Source organism: Parus major, chromosome Z (genome assembly GCF_001522545.3).
Source record: "Parus major isolate Abel chromosome Z, Parus_major1.1, whole genome shotgun sequence".
Taxonomy (NCBI): Eukaryota; Metazoa; Chordata; class Aves; order Passeriformes; family Paridae; genus Parus; species Parus major.
In genome coordinates, this window is record NC_031799.1 from 18,465,636 (window position 1) to 18,483,779 (window position 18,144).

At 37.8% G+C, this 18,144-nt stretch overlaps 1 long non-coding RNA gene across 1 annotated transcript in view; it reads right to left on the bottom strand.

Moving 5' to 3' along the window:
* LOC107216175 overlaps positions 1-15,921 on the bottom strand; it is a 134,245-nt gene extending 118,324 nt beyond the window's left edge. The window contains exon 1 of the long non-coding RNA XR_004500428.1: positions 15,815-15,921. This is a non-coding gene — a long non-coding RNA (uncharacterized LOC107216175). The remainder of the gene's footprint in view (positions 1-15,814) is intronic.
* Between the last annotated feature and the right edge of the window lie 2,223 nt (positions 15,922-18,144).

Consider the following 18,144-nt stretch of genomic DNA (forward strand, 5'->3'; position numbering starts at 1 on the left):
GTCACAAATAAATTCTATCATTTCAAACTAAGAGGATAAACAGAGAGTTGCAAAATAAAACTTCCCTATCCTTATCTAGATTAGCTTGCCTTCTATTACATTCACTCAACAACAAGCAGAGTACCTTATATAGAATTGTATTTCCTTTTTGGCTCACTCTTTTGTAAGCCATGAAATTATGCTATCAAATGTAATTGCACAAATAAAAATTCTTCATCAAAAAAAAAAATGAAGAAAGAGAAGTCCAAAAAAATTCATGTTCAAGTGCAGATATATCTAGGAATAGTTGGATTTGTCTATATTATCCCACAGTGCTTGAATCCATATGTGCATATCTTGTGGCTCTTACATTTAACCCTTTGATCCTTCACAGCCTTCCACATTAGAACATAAGTATTAGATGTAACCTTTAATGACTGAGAAGCACCTAATAGAGAATTTTCACATGTCCTAGGTACTCATGTTCCTCTGACCACTGACCTTCAGGATCATGCCAAGAAGAATGGGAACCACAAGTGTATTGAGACAAGGCAGACGAACAGAAGAAAATCAAACACAGAAGAAAATCAGTAAGTAGTTCAGGAGCCATTCAGTGTTGCACCATGCTTATGTCAAGTCTGAAGTAATAAGAACACAAGAAGGTAGCCACCCCAACTGAGAAAGTCCTTGAGCTACTTGCTTTGTATTTAACCTAATTTTTGTTTCAACCTGATAGTGTTAATTGCTGGTTGATTAACAATTTTTATCTTATTTCTTCTTTACTTCTTAAACAGAGTTCCCTGGACCTATTACCATTTTAATGTTACAAAGCAAAACAATATTTCTTAAAGAAGAATAAGTAACAGGAACAAACTGCTCCATGAAAACAAGATTACATATATGAAAACAGAGTACTAAAAAAACTACCTCCACAATTTCTTCAGTTGAGCTGAATTTAAAAAAAAAGTGGTAATTCAGCATCAGAAAAAAGCTTTTCATGCTGATCTAGTAATCTTAAGAGTGATTATTCAAATCAATTTCACCAAGAGTTTAGCATGAAATGTAGCAGTCCTGTGCTGACAGGTGCTGGTTAGTAACTTCAATGTAATATAGGCGTGACATCTAGAAACCCAGTACTAAAGCTAAAGAGTTGTTCTATGAAGAAATTTTATTTATTCATTCAAACTTTTTACTTTAATGACTCTGAATCTGTGTCTGATTCTGTCAAATTGAGCAGCTGAAAATAACTTGTGTGGGACAGACTTGCCCTAGACTATCTTCCATGTTCTTCTCAAAATCCAATATACACCAGCATCTTAGAAGCTCAAATATTTAATGAAATCTGAGCTGAGACTTCAGGGAAATAAATAAGTTCATTCCTCTGGCAGTTCAATAGCTTTTATCTTCTCTTATAGTAAACACATATGCCTTCCTACACACATGATCTAGTTAAGACATCCCTTGTGCCCCTACTTTTCAATGTGAGCTGATACTGACATCCATTTCTATGAAGAATGTAATGAAAGTAGTACAGATTAAAATCACCCACCCAACTGAAATATTTTTAATACAATAATTAGAGATTAATAATCTGTCTTTCCAGCAAAAAAATTCAGCATTTTTTTGCATTTAAAAAACAGCCCAATTTTAGAAGAGTATAAAAATAGCTTTACCTTGTAAATAAAATAAAATAATAAGTAATCAATTAAATAATTCTTTTTTTTAATTCCCAGAAATAGGCAATGGAATGTACTTGGAGTAGGAGTTTCTGTGCTCTGATTAAAAATAGCTGATTTACAGCCTTTATGACATTTTAAGTGATAAAAGTTCTCAGTGAAAGGCAGCATCTAAAGACTATTCATGAAACACAGTAAAAACCAACCAAGGTACAGTTGACATATTTCATGGACCATTTTAGACCTTACAGTGATTTAGCCTAGAAATACATGGTGGTCTACTGAATGAAAATAAATACCAGATATAAGGATAAAAATGCAGTCCTTACCAAGCTAAATTTAAAAGTAAACAGGATTCTGAACATTTTCTGAATATATATACACATATAGATATATATAGATATATATAGATATATATAGATATATATATAGATATAGTGATAGATAGATATAGTGATAGATAGATAGATAGATAGATAGATAGATAGATAGATAGATAGATAGATAGATAGATATAGAGAGATAGAGATATAGAGAGATAGAGAGATAGATAGAGAGATTAGATAGATAGATAGATAGATAGATAGATAGTATGGTTGCACTGTTCTACAATTTCTTCTGTATTTTTAAAACAAATGAATCTGAACATTATTTGACCCTTCTAATTCAACATTCTTAATGGATGAAGTTTTCAGTTTATAAATTAAATTCTTTAAGTTTCAGATCTCTAATGAAGTTGCATTCTAAAGTATCTTTCTGGCCTCACATTACAAAGTTTTACCACAAGAGAATATTACCTTATAAAGAAATACCACAAATTTTATCCTTCCTGTGCTTGCATTGAGCTGAACAGTAATTTCTCCAAAAGCTTGTATTGTCATATCAAACTGCTGGTATTTCATATTCAAGTAATGAGCGCAGGATTTTGATATTAAACCCAAATGGTACAATGGGCAAAGATCTTAATCCTAACCAGTATGAACTGAACTTTAACTTCAGTTCAAGCAGTTGTGTCTAGCACATACGATTCATGAATAATCTAGAAAATTTTTATTACTTTGTATTCTTGCTGAGTTTTACAAATATTCTCTCCTCAGTGCCACAAAGTTGTCACAGTGCTATGTGATGGAGGTAGGAAGAGAAGAGATAGATGCAGGTTTCAAAATAACTTTTTTCTCTATAATTCCTTTGGAAAAACTCTTTTTTTTAATATATTATTGATTGATTTTTGTCCACTTTCTCTTCCATCATCAGTGACAATTTTTACAATAGTTCCTTCTTTCACAAAGTTTTTAAAAAAAACAAACCAGCAGGTCTCTGTCTTTTCATGTTAATAATGTGAAGACAATAGTCATAAATGACACTGCAGTGAAAAATATAATTAGCTGAAAGCTAGCTAATACAGCAATGGAAGTTGTGCAAGGCCATATGTCATGTATTAAGTAGTGGCAGTGCTCAATATTCACTGCTGAATGCAAATTAATGAATTTGAGTAAGATGCCCTAGAAGAGATGCAAACAAGTGGGGACTGTGTAGTATTACCATATGTGTAACAGTAAATAGTCTTAAATATTCACTGCCTCTGTAGTGCTAAACTCAGCTTCCAGCTTCCAGAGAGTCTCGGCTCACTGGGCCATTCAAAAGTGCCAAACAGCTTATGCATACAGCAGAAACTGTAGGTAAAAAAATTATCTTTTTTGAAAAAATAATGTCCTATTCCAAGTCATGATGGTAATCAAACAAGGAAAGAATAAAGCTACACCTAGAAGTGGTTGAGAAATTGGACTATTCCCAATGTTTCTAATGTAACAAAGTAATTTTTATTCAAATTAAATGTAACCCATTTTTCTCTTCCCCTGCAAAATATAAGTGGAAAATTATAAGAAAGAGCAAGAGAAGAGGGCAGTGTCATACAAGCATACAATATAAGGGTGTGGGGAGACATCTCATTTAGTATTAATTATACTCTCAACAGCAAGTCCAGCTTTTTCCTTTTCAGTAGGCAAGTCTCAGCACTAACCTTTGCTGCTGCCACTGTTGTACCAGCTTTATAAAGGATGAGAGGGAAGATTGATTGCTGTGCTCTCCACAGGCAGGGTACATAGAGGTTAGATCAAAACCAGATTTAAGAAAGCAGCATGGGTATCCAAGAAAGTGGGTGAGGGGCTAAAGTGATAAACAAGTTTCTAACAGTTAAAAAAATAATTAAAAATTGCAGCTCAGATTTGAGAAATTTTTTCAAAGACATCCACAGTAAAGGGCCACAGATTTTTGTCCAGGGAATCTCACTTGTAGCACTTCTAGCCCTGCATTATGGAAGATGCCATATTAACTTACTGTTCAACATGACCCCACACAGAGAAAAATACTTAGAAGCAAAAATAAGGAAGCAGTAAATATTTAAGAAAAAGTTTATATAATCATATATTCTAAGCATGGATATGAAATCCAAGGACTCTTACTTTCGAGTTTTTTGCACCTGCAGAATGATTGTGAAATTTGTCTTATAAAAGTCTATTAATTCTGGTTGATTTAAGAAAGTTATTGCAATACTGAATACCAATGTAAACAAGATGTAAACAATTCTTCTATCTAGGGTTAGCTAGCAAAGACTGCAAAATTTCTATGAGATGGAGACATGGGATACTCATTCCTAATAGTTCCTGTGATGGCCACAATACAGAAAAGCCAAAAACCTGTGAATTGTGAAGCCGGGTTTGTTCTGTCTTGCCTGTAAAGACAGAGAGGGACAGAAGGAGGAGTGCAGTAGAATTTTCCTGAAGGGACTGAAGTCTATTCATAAAAAAATAGAAAATGGACCCAGGAAAATGGAGGTGGGGAGAAAAGGAAATTCCAGAGACCGAGGCAGTTGAAGAAGAATGTTGTTTTAGAAAGGTTCCACACACCATGAAATACCTGAAAATTTGAAATAATCCTGATTCAAAGTTCAAAGGGCACACAGAAATTTGAAACTAATAGCTGTAAGAAATGGCAGAGATATATGTCATTGATTTATCCAGTCTAAAATGAATCTAAAATATTTTAGATGAATCACTCTTACTTCAGTGCGAAGGCTTTATTTCATTTAACAGTCTACTGTTCCTGAAAAACACAAAGCAGAGCAATCTCAGTGGGATCACCTATCCTCATAGAGGCACATTTCAGGAACAGCACAATGCTCACTGCCACTGGTCTCATTTCAGGAAGGGATGTTACATACTCCACTTATGGAGGGTAAGTGGTAAGTGGCCACTGTGGATTTCATAGCTATGGGGCTGATCCAAAACCCAAGGGAATTTAAAACCCCAGGCATGTATCTTGCAGACCTATGTAAAAATACTTTTGTCACTGGGAGATTTTGAGCACAACAGCAAGAGAGCACAAACACTGTTTTAATTTGAGCATGTTCTAACTGACAGCATATGGGCCAATCTACCTCACTGAAAAAATATCACTCAGCTCAGTCTTTTCTCTGATCAGTAAGGGAGAATGGATGCTCAGTGCATGTGTTACGACCAGCCACTTAGTCATTCCCAAACCTACACATGGCTACCTGCTCAGAACCCAAACAGCCTGATACAGAGTAGTGGAAGGAGAAAGTCAAAGATTCTCCATATCTCTGTGGCAGGCAATATGTGGAAACTGGAGAGCAGAAAACCAGTGACTCCATTGTTTTCACTTGTCAGTCCTGCACAAGTCACTGGAAGGTGAAATTAATCCTTATAAAATACTTTGGAAATGGGAAGAGACTTTTTTCCTTTGTTTTACTTTTTAAATTACTCGGGAACAGAACCAGCACTGCCAAGTGCCCCTTAACCATTTTTTGGAAAAAAAATCATTAAGTGGAAAATGAGAACAGATGAAATGCAAGGAAATCATGCTTGTTTTGCTTTGACAAATTAGAGATGTGATGGCAAGGGCTTGACAAAATCAGCATTACTTATCAAGCTGATATCAGGTTTGCACTGGAAATTGCAGTATTTCTCCTACTGAAAGAAAACTTGGATGAGAACAGGTTTAATGCTTCCTGAGCTCAAAACAGACTTTTCTACTGCTGAAAGACCCCTGTAATGCCTATGAAATAGACTCTATTTGTCATACAGCCTGAGAACAAGCATATGGTAGTGAATAAATTGTGCTAACATTCCCTTTCTGCCCAAAATGTAATAGAAAATGACCTTGAGTCATAAAAAATAGCTATGAAGATCACACATGTAAACCTGTCTGGTTGAATTACCTGGATCTCTGCTAATGCTGTTGCATCTTACTGAGGGCTTATCATGTGCAAAACAGGTTTTGTATTAGATTTGGAACTTTCTGCAAGAAAGCTTCCATATAGAATGAAGTAGGCAAACAGGCATCTGAAAGCTCCCAAACTTGGTGGTGTTATTATCCACCCACCAAGTTAAATTACTAACAAAAGAAAAGAAAATATATAATACTTAGCAACATCTTAGACAGTTTCCATAATTTTACATATCACGGGATGAATCTGGCTTTGTAAATTACTGTTGTCATGGCAGCAGTGTCACAGTCCCAAAGGGAAATAAATCCTCCTAACAAGTTGTGACAAACCAGCATAACAAAGAACAAAATTACTTCAGTCTTGCTCAAGGATTATTGATTTATTATTTGAAACTCAGAATTGGTTACTGAAAAATCACTACTCTCTCTCTTTTTGGGAGTGTCTTCAAAAGAGGGATAGCAGATAACTAAGATTTCTTTACTGGAGATTTTCTATTTCCACAGAGGATCAAATTCAATCTTAAAAAGAAGAAAAATAAAAAAGGCAAAAAATAGTCATTTATTTATTTAGCTCTGGTTGATTTGAAAAAACACAGCATATTCCAGAAGACCTGGAAAGAGGCAAAAAATTTATTTTAAAACAGTCCAATATTAAATTGAATTTCTCATTCATTGCCAGTGGAAGATCTGCTTACAGAAGGAGGTGAGTAAGACAAAGCTTGTAACAGATGTGTTTTTACATGAAAAAATTATCTGTATGATTCTGACCCAAACAGAAAACATATCTGATTCAGGAAATTCTACATCTATTTCAGCATAGGGACATCTTGCAGTGCTTTGGAAGTTAGAAGAACATTATGGGGAAGCATTATCTGTGCTTGTTTTAGTTCTGCATCCTTCTCAGACACTCTTCCACCAAAACTGAGATGGGAAATTAAGATTCAGGTTTCGGGAATTTTTCTTTTCCTTATTCCAGCAATTACCTATTACTGGTCCTCCATATGCACAGCCACAAAAATGCAAGACTCCAAAGGTGATCAAAAGAGACTTCAAGGCACTGGGACAGCTTATAAGGGAATCAGAACTTCAGGTTATTCTTATTTCTGTTCTTCCAGGTGCAGATGACAACATAGACGGAAAACAGGTAGCATCCATCTGCTAATAAATTACCTTGTGACCAATGTAGCCACCAAAACTCAATGTTCTTTGATAATGGGATGGCCAACATGGCACCAGATTTGCTGAGTTCAGAAAGAATTCACCTCTCTCAAAAGGGAAAAATCATCTTTGGCCAAGACTTGTTTCTAGGGTTTTAAATGAGATGTGATGGGAGAGGGGGATATCATCAGGTTTAACAGTGATAAGACATGGGATGACAGTCCATCCACTCATACCAGTGAGCCAGAGACAGCAAGAGATGCCTCTTGAGAGAGTCTGGAGAGGTTATGCAGGTCCAGAGGAAAACACCTGAAGCACAGCAGCAAGGAATTCCAGACACTCCAGACAGAAAGTAATAATGCACTCAGCTTGGAGAATAACCAGGAGGAACTAGAGATTTGCACATTCCTGCAGAGCTCTGATCTTACTGGCATCACAGAAACTCATGGAGTGTCAAAATGGAAAGATATGAGGTCTTTAGGAGGGACAGGCAGGGGACATGAGAAGGTGGTAATGCCCTCTGTGATAACAGAGTGCATGGAACTTCAGCTGGTGATAGATGAGGAGCTGAATGAGAGTTTATGGGTCAGGGAGAGCAGGGACAAGTGATTCAATAGTAGGTCTCTGAGGCTGCCTGAAAAGAGAGATCAAGCTGATGAGGTCTTCCACACCTAGAGAGGAGTGGTCTCATATTCACATATCCTGGTTCTCATGGAGAACTTCAACCACCCCATAATCTGTTGGAGGGACAACACAGATGGGCACAGACAATCCAGGGGGTTCTTGGAACATGTTGATAACAACTTCCTCTGCCAAGTGATAGAGGAGACAATGAGGTGAGGTGTTGGACTGGACCTTTTTGTAACTGACCAGGAGGGGCTGGTGGGGAATGTGAAGCTCAAGCACAGGTTGGACTGCAGGAACCATGAAATGATGGAGTTTGAGATTCTTAGGGCAGTGAGAAGAGCACACAGTTAGCTCATTACCCTGGAGACTCGAGGAGAGCAGACTTTAATCTCTTATGGTGGAGTTCCATGGAATAGTGTTCTGGAAGGAAGAGGAACCCAAGAGAGCTGGATGATAGTCAAGGATTTTTCTCCTCTAGGCTCAGAAACAACATATCCCTACAAAGAAGAAATCAAGGAAGAAGTCCAGAAAGTCTGCATGGATGAACAAAGAGCTCCTGGAAAACAGGAGGCTGAAAGAAGGAACTGGTATCCTGCAAGGAATACAGAAAAATAGCCCAAATATCAAGAAGATTGTTAGGAAAGCTAAAGCACTGGCAGAAGTAAACCTGGCCAAGGATATCAAGAGTAACAAAAAAGGCTTCTTTGGGTATATCATTGATAAAAGAAAGACTGGGGGAAATATGTTCCTCTCAGGAAGGATACAGGAGACCCAGGTACACAGGGTATGGAGAGTGCCGAGGTATTCCATGATTTTTTTGCCTCACTGTTTTACTAGCAAATGTTCTGGCCACACTGCTCAAGTTGCAAAAGTTGAAAGCAGGGACTGGGAGAATGAAGAACATCTAAGGAATCTGAAAGTAAGCAAGTGCAAGGAAATACATCTGTGGATCCTGAGGGAACTGGCCAAAGAAGTGGCTAAGCCAGTCTCTGTCACACTTAAGATGTCATGGCAGCTTGGTGAAGTTCCTCTTGACTGGAAAAGAGGAAACATAACCCCCATTTTTAAAAAGGAAGATAAGCCCAGGGAAATATAGGCCAGTCAGTCTCACTTCCATGCCTGGCAGGATCTAGTAGATCTTTTTGGAAACTACACTAAAGCATATGGGAAGTAATGAGGTGATTGGTGACAACAAACATGGTTTAACTGAAGGCAAATCATGCCTTTCAATTTCACAAAATTGGCTTTCTATGATGGGGCTACAGCAGTAGTGGATGAGGGAAGTGCAACAAATGTCATCTACCTGGACTTGTGAAGGCTGTTTTGCATTACATCACTACCTTTAAACTAGAGAAACACTGATTTGATGGATGGATGAAAAGTTGTGTGGATGGAAGCTCGCTGTCCAAGTGGAGACCAGACATTTATCATTCCCTGGGGATCAGTATTGGGACCAGCTCTTTTCAACACCTTTTTCAGCAATTTGGACAGTGGGATTAAGCTCAACCTCAGCAAATTGCCAATGACAGCCGGCTGTGAGGTGCAGTTGACTCACTGGAAGGAAGGGATCCCATCCAAAGGGACCTTGACAGGCTTCAGAGGAGAGACTGTGCAAATTTTATAAAGTGTAACAAGGGCAGGTGTAAGATCCTGCACCTGTGTTGTGGCAGTCCCAAGCACAAATACAGGCTGGGCAGAAAATGGTTTGAAGCTAAGCCTGGAAACACAGACTTGGTGTTTGAGGATGAAAATCTCAGTATGAGTTGACAATGTGCACTTGCATCCCAGGAAGCCAGTTGCATCCTGGGCTGCATCAAAAATAGCATGGCCAGCAGGGCAAGGGAGGGGATCCTCCCCTCTATTCTGCTCTGGTGAGATCCCACCCAGAGTGCTGTGCCCAGCTCTGGGGTCCCCCACACAAGACAGATATGGACGTGTTGGAATGACTGAAGATGAGAGCCACTAAGTTGTCATAGGGCTGGAGTCTAAGGCTGAGAGACTTGAGTTGTTCAGACTGAGGAAGGAGAAGGCTTCAGGGAGGACTTTATAGCACCCTCCAATATTTAAACAGGGTTTACAAAAAGGTTGGAGAAGGGCATGTAGGGATAAGACACAGGAGAGGGAGAAGGAGGGTAAGATTGGATTAGATTAGATATCAAGAAGAAATTCTTCCCTATAAGGGTGTTGAGGAATTGGAACAGGTTGTCCAGAAAGGCAGGGGACTCCCTGTCCCTGGAGGTGCTTAAAACTGGGCTGAATGGGACTCTTAAGTAACCTAGTCTCATGAAAGGTTCCCAGCCCATGGCAGGGGTTTTGGAGCTAGATGGTCTCTTCCAGCCCAAAACATTTTATGATCTTACGATAAAAAGATGTGCCTTTGACCTTTGCCACATATTTCAACAAGATTTTAGTATCTGTATTGCTTGCTGAAGTTATACTTTATTTCTCTAGATTAGCCCATATGGGGTAAATCAGACTTCTCTTCTAAATGGCCTTCTGTGGTGCAACTTAATCATCTCTGACACTGACAAGCTAAATTAAGGAACGGTCATCTCAAGGTAGAGGTCGTGTAAAGATGTAATCTAATAACTGGAAACACAATAACTCAAACATCCAGGAAAACCTGGTTTAATATGGAATTGATTTGACATTGAAGACTTAGATTATTCTGAAGCTGAAACAGAATATCCTCAAATAATAAACATGTTGCATATAGAAATTTTCTGTATGGTGAAAAGCCTTCATTTTCTCAATTGCATTCCAAATTTAATTTACTTTGATGATTGCTCATTCCCCTCAAAAGCCATACTGACTACCAAAATTTTATTTCTTTTGGCAATTAAGAAAAGTTAATTTCATTATAGCTAAGGTTAAATATAATTATTTTTAAATTAATTGCTTATTATTCCAAATTGAAAAAGTAATTAGCAGTGGTAAAATAATAATATTATGGTTGTAAAGATATCAAAACAATTATTTTTTTCTAATTCATTGATTCACAACTATACAGGAACCTTTTATTCACTGCCCTTGGGTAGTGCCTAATAATACTTCAGATAATTCTTGTAACATCATGCCACTATTCTGGCAGGTCTTCTGGTTAAGGTTAAGGGAAGTCTATCTACATCAGATAGAGATGTCCTGTGATGATCTCTTCCTGCTCAACCCCAGCTCTGCCACAGTTCCTTCCTCGGGTGATTCATTTGCCCTCAGGCTCTGAGTGCTGCTGGCTCAAAGATGAAATGGAGCCCCAGAAACAGTTCTGTGAGATATACCTGTCCCAGATTAACAGAATAGCTGTTTTGAAGGGCTAAAACAGAGATAAAACCTCAGCTGATGTTTTAGGCTTCTTTTCAATACTGCCAAAAAGGGAGACTCCTCATAGTTTAGCTAGTAGGCTCAGTAAATCATGTGCTTAGCTGACACTGAGTAAGACTCAGCCATGACCCTTATTTAAAGCCTCCATTTCACTCATTTCCCTGTTCTGACAACACAGGATTGTTAACAGAGGAAGGGACTTCCTTCTTCCTTGCCCAGCCCCCAGACTGTAACTGAACAGTCTCCCTCTGAGTCCCCCTAGGCTACAGCAGACAGAAATTCCCAATGCCTTTGCTTCCTAGCTTCCTCATCGAGTCACTGGACTGCCCAAACCTCCAGAAGCTTACCATGACTTACCACACCCTTCAAGTGACATTGGTGTAATGAAGCAAGCAGACTTTTAAAAGCAATCATTTTGAGAGACATCTCAGCTTTCCTCCCATTCATCTATGGCAGATTTTTTTATTGATACGTGAGTCAGAGAATCAAATGTGCAACAGAGAAAGGAAACAGCTGTTGAGCACATTTGGAGAAGGGAGGGAGCAGGGAGGAGAAAGGATGGCAGAGACAGGAACCATCTTAATTGCAGAATGAGCCAAAAAGCATGAAACCTATGAAATGAAGAAAATTGCCCACAGCAGAGTGATCATCATAGGGAAAAGGGACTGACGCCTCATGAGCAATTGATAGCAATGGACTAAGAGATAAGACTGAACCAAAAGGAAAGGGTCTATTGTGTGCAAGAAAAGTTGCAGATGATAATTCTCAGCTAATAATTTATGTAAAGTTTTACATTCCTCATTTAGGGATGAGCATGATTTTCGTTAACACAGGAACGAGGAAATTAACCCTGAGGAATTTTGTATGAGCTTCACCCCCCAGCCAAATCAAAGCTTGCTTGTGCACTCCCACTCTTGTGGTTTTCTAAGTGCTCTGGGAGTTGTCATATATTTAAATGCAATATTTTATCCTGTTTCAGTCTAAAAGCAACAGATCCCAAGTCTCATAGGAAGGATCTGAGGGTGTGATGTGGCACACATTACTAAAAATTCAGGAAGTTTGGGTAGACATTAGATAAGGGCCTAAAAGATTTCCTCCCTGGAGAGCAGGATGGGACAGACTACAATACAGAAAAAATTTAGAACTTAATGAAGTATAAATGTGTAAAGGAATTCAAGCTAACAAGAAAGAAAGAGCAGGAGGGGGAAGGATATTAAAATAACCAATCTGCACAAGTACAGCTGAAGTGTCAGTACTTTTCATTTGGTTTCCTATCTCTTTGTGACAAAGTTTAACTTTGAGCATCTTAAAATATGATAGTGGTGCCAGCCTAGACAACACATCAACTTGACATCTCTATGTTTGTTTTTATCTATATCATGTTTCGTTAACTCAGTCTCTGGGGTACTATTCCTGATTACCTCCAAATTGTTATAATCTGAAAAGGTTATTGAACCGTACCCTGCATGTAACAGCAGAAGCTATACTTCACTGAGTATTCTGAGGCTTAATGAGTGTTCTTAATGAGCTTTCAAAGATCAAAACAAAGTAACTACCTCATCAGCAGACAGGAAAAGTGAAATTAAAGTAGGGAATCAGTATGAGTGTGGGTGATTGTTCATATGCATTAATTTCATCTGCCGTTTCTCTACATGTTCCTTACGGTTCTATAATGAAGCAATTTCAAACCAGACATTTAAGGTTACATCTGCAGCTACATTTTAAAACTATCAATTTAAAATTCTAAAGAGCCATGTCCATCATTTCGAATTTCAATTAAATATAAAAAATATTTATAGAGACAGTTATTGCTTCTACCATTACACTATGGCAAATTGAATAATCTGCTAGATATACTCCAGTTGATCAAAAGAATTAGAGCCAATCACTTGGAAATAAGGGAGTGAGAGACTTGTAGGCCTGGCAGTCTAGCTTAACAATATTATGCTAATTTTGCATAATTTTCTTCTGGAAAGAAAGAGAGCTTATCTTCTGGAATTTTTTAATGTGACAACTACTATAAAACATCATGTCTAAAGGTTTTCTTTTTCTTTCAGAATCTTGTATTGAAGTAGATCTACTCTCAGTTCCACATTTACTTATTCATTGTTGATTTTTTCCCCTGCATTTCTTGTTGCATACTTCCACCAAGAGACTTCAATATCAAGAATCAAGAATGGATACTGTCATGCCTCAGTTTCCTAGCTTCTTTAGAAGGCACCTCAAATCTTCAGCTGAAGATGATGAATTTCACTACTGAACCCTCTTACCAGCTACAAATTAACTCCACCCTTTTCTTTTTTGCATGCAGCTAAGCCTTTTCCTGCTTTGGGACCAGGTTTAACAGCCATTCTTGGCTTGCCTTTGCTCTTTGTCAAAATGCTCTAAGACTGCTGCCAACCTAGTTTCCAAACTTCTGTCTGTGTTTGCTGCTGTACAGGAAATTTCTTGGTTATCCATGTGGCCAGTGGTTGTGCTTGTTTGACACAGATGCTTGGTTGTTTTGCACAGAGGACATCCCACCTGAGGTCTTTGTAAGTCTTAGTCCAGACTGGGTGAAACTGTTGGCAGCACATCACCCAACTGTATCAAAAAATGAACCCGAAGGAAAAAAATACATCCTCATTCTCATCACTGAAACAACCAGGAGTGCAAACCTGAGGAGACTATAGTTACAGATGAAAACGGCTTCCATCCAGAGGCCTAGGAAGTATGAGCTATTATTGGGACATTTCTCTAGGTACTAACTAAATGAGTTAAAATTTTTTCAAGGGGGTATTTCATCAAGGAAAAGTGACTATGTGGAAATTTATTCATTTCAAAGTAAGTTTGCTTCAGAAAGGCATTTTCAGAGCTAAAATACATTTTGATATAGCTGAAAAATTGCTTTGACCTTTTTAGAAAAGGAACATTTTTATCTGCCATTCAACAAAACTCATATTGCTATAGTTTTAGAGAACATAGAATTATCATTAAAACAGAAACAAAACATCTCATGACACCTGAAAGGAGTTTCCAGAGTTTGTTTCACTGAGAACGGTGAAACATATTGTTTTCATTAGATCTGGTGACAGACATGACCTTTTTCTAACTGTGAATTTGCAGATAAAAACCAAGATCCCATATAGTTCAAGTCCTTACTGTGCCAAAATAGACCGATGAGGGAAGCTGCAAATATTATGCCAATACCCACACTCCAAGCATTAAGGGTTCCCGCTTGCTTTCCAGAGGATGCAGAAAGAAACAGATATCTAATGGTTTATCAAGCCATGGCATATATTAGAAGGAGGATCCCAAGTACTTGCTACTCACTTGCATTCATTGCCACATAGGGGTGGCCGCAGGTCAGTCTGGAGAAAGTAAAGTAACTCTGGCTCAGAATTCATCTAATAACTATCATCCACGTGAATTAATGAAGCAAAATGCCATACCATTTGCTTCCCCATATACAAGACTATTGTTTTACTTTAGCTTACATTTCTCTTACAGGACATCACTTTTGCGACATTCAAGGTTTCTGGAAAACAATGGTTAACTTGAATGTAACTCCTTCAGTATTAAAACATGCAAAAAGCATGGGAATATGTGAGCTGAGTCTATTAAAAAGTTTGATTTAATATAACAGTTCACAGTAATTTCTAGGTATTTGTTTTCAAGGCTTTGTTTTGCCAGAAACATTCCTGGAATGTAAGAGACAAGGATGCTAGCCTATGCATACCTACTCCAAGTAAGGAAATTCAGTGACAGAGAGAGAAAGACTTAGTGCACAAAGAGCCTTGGCCTAAAATAAAATGTAAGTTAAATCTTGGTGAAATCCATTCTTCCCTATTTTGCTGGTAGGGAGAAAAGAGATAGGTCAAAGGAATGGAAAACTCCTAAACTTAAAATTAAGTAAAATAAAATAAAATAAAGTATCCAGCTAACAAAAATATCTTTTAAAGGTGAAAACTGTAAGAAAATCAGGAAGGTAGAGATGCACATGATTCTTGGTAAGTAGGAGCTTTAATTCCCATCAAAGCCAAAAGCTTTTGGAAGGTAGTACTCAAGAAGGAGCCAAGGCAGTAAGGAAAAACCAGGAAAAACCTTGGCAGAAAAAAGAGAACTTGCAAAAAGCCCATGGAGACAACAAATCCCCCAGACTACTTGAACAACTGGAGACAACTGTGACCAGAAATGGCCAGGAAATGATTCCTTGTACTGCTCACATCCTGTAGTCAAACTGAGCTCGCGTACATTGTTACAAAGCAATACTCCAAAACAGCCTTAACAGTAACAGCAGCACAAAACAGAGCCATACTGGACTTCTACACCTACACAAACTACGGCCTATTCCCCTTGTACTTTCTGAAGAAAAGAGCATTTACTTTGCAAATACACCAGAAAATATCACTACTTGCTTCCTTTAATGTGTTCTCAAAAGGATAAAAAGAATAGTAATGCAGAGTGGGAGAGATGGGAAACAAGGCCTGTAAGTTTAAATCACTGGAAGGCTTTGGTGACATTCAATATTTACGGCCAAGCAGATTGCAGTATTGCACTACTTATTGCTTATGGACTCTCAAAAACACTTCTGGTTCTATTACACAGCCTTTGTTTCTGAATGCTTTTTCAACTCCTGGGCAGCTAGATGATTGCTTTTCTTCCTACATCAGGCTGGAAAAATGATGGGCATCTGAACACACAAGGCAGTAAAAGATGCTCAGTGTTATGTAGTCCTAAGATAGAGCTGTGCCAGCAGCTTTGACAACAGGTAGCTGCTGCACATGCTTTCAGAACAGAGCCTAAGTTAGTAAAATTCACTTAATGCTCACCAACAGGGACATGTTAATGTGCTCCAGTGTTTCAGAGGCTCTCAAAAGGGTCAACTCCTCTCCTGCTAGGATGGAACACTTTGAGCACATTCCTGTAAATGAAGCACATTAAGCACGTGATTAAACTTTGGAGAACTACAGGCTGCTTTCTGTGTCCATCATGGGTTTGCTCTCATCACAGAAAAGAAAGGAAGCTGCCCTTCTTGTCTGTTCTGTTCAGCTGACATTTTTATCCAGAAAACAAATAAACAGTAAAAAACAATCCTTAGAAGAGAGGACTGCAGGTCAGGATGATACTGACCACTGAAGTGTGGGAATATAGCAATGGGAATTCTGTACTCCCTGAACTGCAGAGTGAAGGGGGAGGAGGAACTTGAGCAGCTGCTTTGCTTTAAGACATATATTTATCTAGTTTGTCAAACTTCACAGCTCCTTACTACTCTGTAGACCCTGAGGGGGTGGATGGAAGAATGTCATGACCAGCTTCACGAAACTCATAACCTTTCTGAGAGACAGACAATGATGTTCTGAGAAATGGTCTGCATCTCTGCTGAACTCTGACTAATGGGACAAGAGCTAATATCAGCTCATGTAAAGAGGTCAAGCAACACAGATCCAGGCAAAATTTACCCAACAACTGGTAGAACAAAAAGTTCAGAAAGTGACTGTTACAAAATGAAACTACAATTCTGCATTGAGAAGGACGGCAAAAAGCCTTTTTTTCAGCCCCTTCAGTTTAGTACAAATTCAATGTCTGCAGCTTTGACTGCAGAACTCTGCACTAGACCATTCCAGACCAAAAGAACTCTGGACCTGAAAACCAGAAACCCCTCAAAACCACAACCACATTAAAGCAGGAATTTTCATTATTACATTCCTATACATCTAGGGAACGCTATTTCACAGATACTGTCCAAATTAAAACAGAATCTTGTTTTTATCCACCAAAATTGGGGGGTGTTATACAATAACAAATGTGTTCACAGTGATACTTTCAAGTGTTACTACTAAACATTAGCTTCTGAGAAGACACTGTTTAAGTAAAAAAAAAATTAAAAAGGTGCTTTTGCAAGCTGTTAAATGGGCAATGTGAGAGACCACAATTTAAAATGATGCTTTGATATATTTACGTACACATGTATATTATCAAGGTTTGTGATTTTTTTAAATGAGCTAACATACTTACTTTTACAAATCTTGTTCCAACTCAGCAACACTTTTAGAGCATTTTCTTTTATATACATTTCTAAATAAAGCAGTCCTCTGCCCTGGATCTCCCTTGATTCTTATCAAATGCCTGAAAATGCCATATACAGCCTGCACTGGATTTTCCAGGCAGGAAAGCACAAAATCCTTAATTATGACATGTCTTAAATCATAAGGATCCAAACTACTTTTAGAAGAAGCAGAAAAAATAAATAAGCATCAGATAATATCAGACTGACAAAACATCTAAAATCTGTTTCTGGCCCATTTTACAGTGAATAAAGGACTCTACTGACACAAGCAAAAATTACATGAGAGACTAAACTTCTTAGTATCTAAGATTAGAAATGCAGATTTCTTCTTTTCTGCATTTCTACATTTCACCAAAAAGTCATATTTGTTCTTGTTACTTTCATTTAAACACTATGGTCCTCCTCTAAGCACCAAGTTTTTGTCATAAATTTGTCTCTATCATTGAATTTCAACACAGAAAGTCACCTTCTCTCCACCTTAATCGTGTGATTCCCATAGAGCAGTAGGGAACCCTTTGGGTGCAATACCAGTTTCATGCCCTACTATACCTGGGAAAAATTGAGGACCTTCACTCTTGGTGCAGAGTTTAGAGTCTGATCTCTAATGCCATATGGTGTTCTTGCTTATCTTCCCAAGTACTGGCCTCAGATGCCCATACAAAAATACAAAGGAACCCAAATACTTCCACTGGACAGCCTCAAAAGGCTTGTAATATACAATCCATTGTTATAAATGAAAGTTTGTTTTTCTTAATTCAGGCAAATAATTTAACTGTGATGTACCTCAGTTTGGCTTGTTAACCTAGGACTATCAAAACATGTATAGGGACAGGACACCTGAAGATGACTAATTGCTTTCAAATCATAAAACAACCTTAAATGGAGCAAATCATATAAGTGAATAATCTCATTTTTGTTGATTATGTCATTTATTCTTATATATTCTTATATAATTCTTAATAAATAGTGGTTTAATTTTTAATTTTCTACTGAAATATAGTATTTGTTGGCTGGAAGATATGTTCTATCAATTTTGAGACTTGTCATACTTGGCCAAAAAAAGCCTGAGCATATTCTCTGAAAATTACAAAT